General features: G+C 40.5%; 1 pseudogene; it reads right to left on the bottom strand.

The window, feature by feature from the left end:
• Positions 1-252: 252 nt before the first annotated feature.
• LOC112133492 (RING-box protein 1-like) lies at positions 253-693 on the bottom strand (annotated as a pseudogene).
• Positions 694-1018: the final 325 nt, after the last annotated feature.

Genomic DNA, 1018 nt, shown 5'->3' with positions numbered 1-1018 from the left:
TGTCTCGGCTCCCAAAGTGCTGGGATTACAGGCGTGAGCCACCGCGCCCGGCACATTTCACTTTTAAAAGGTGGCTTTTCAGCCTTGGAAGAGGGGACCCTTCATTTACGTTCACTTTTTTTCACATACACAAGAGACAGCATTCGCTCTAGAATCCAACTGGACTTTCTTTGACACAGAATACAATGTGGCTGCGAGAACAGCAAATGGCAAAGACAAAGCAGAAAAGACACAGTTCTATCTAATTTATAATTAAGTGACAGAAGGGCAAGTCATTAAATGAATCACAAAACAGTTAAGCTTGATGGAAGAATTCTTTTTCTGGTGCCCATATTTTTGGAATTCCTATTGTCTGTTGTCCAACAGACACAGCTGTTGTGTTTTGAGCCAGTGAGAGAGACAGTGAAGTGAAAAGCACGGTTACAGGCTTCCCGTGCAACGGTACACGCTTCTGAAGTGGCAGACTCTTGGTTAGCTTGACATTCTATGCAGATCCATGCTGTGATTCCTGCAGATGGCACAGTTATTAACCACAACATCCCAAGCCCAGAGGGCTAGCTACTGCATTTCACTTTTTTACTTCAAAGCACTGCTGTTGGTACTGCTTCGGGTATCCACATCCATTGCCACTGCCATTTTGGACCAGCTTTTTTTGTTTGTCTGTTTGAAAGCCAGTTATATGCACAGGACACTTTACCCTTCAATACTTCAGCAGCCATCTCCTAGATGAAGGACATCTCTTGTATAATTACAATATCCTTATCTCACCTAAGAAAAGTAATGATAATTCCATAATTCCATTTAATATACAGTTTGCATTCTACTTTTCTTAAGTGACTCCCAAATATCTTTTATGACTTAAAAAATCCAGAAATCAATGAAGGGCATGGCTTGCATTGGGCTGTTCATCTCTGTAGTTTCTTTTGATTTCTAAGTTATCTTATAAATTGAAGTGTATGTATGTGTGTGTGTGTATGACTTTTTTGAAGAATCCAGGCTCTATAGAATGTCCTAGATT

The sequence above is a fragment of the Pongo abelii genome, chromosome 4 (genome assembly GCF_028885655.2).
Source record: "Pongo abelii isolate AG06213 chromosome 4, NHGRI_mPonAbe1-v2.0_pri, whole genome shotgun sequence".
NCBI classification, from domain to species: domain Eukaryota; kingdom Metazoa; phylum Chordata; class Mammalia; order Primates; family Hominidae; genus Pongo; species Pongo abelii.
Note: the sequence above shows the minus strand (reverse complement) of the source record. Positions and strands in the feature narration are given on the sequence as shown.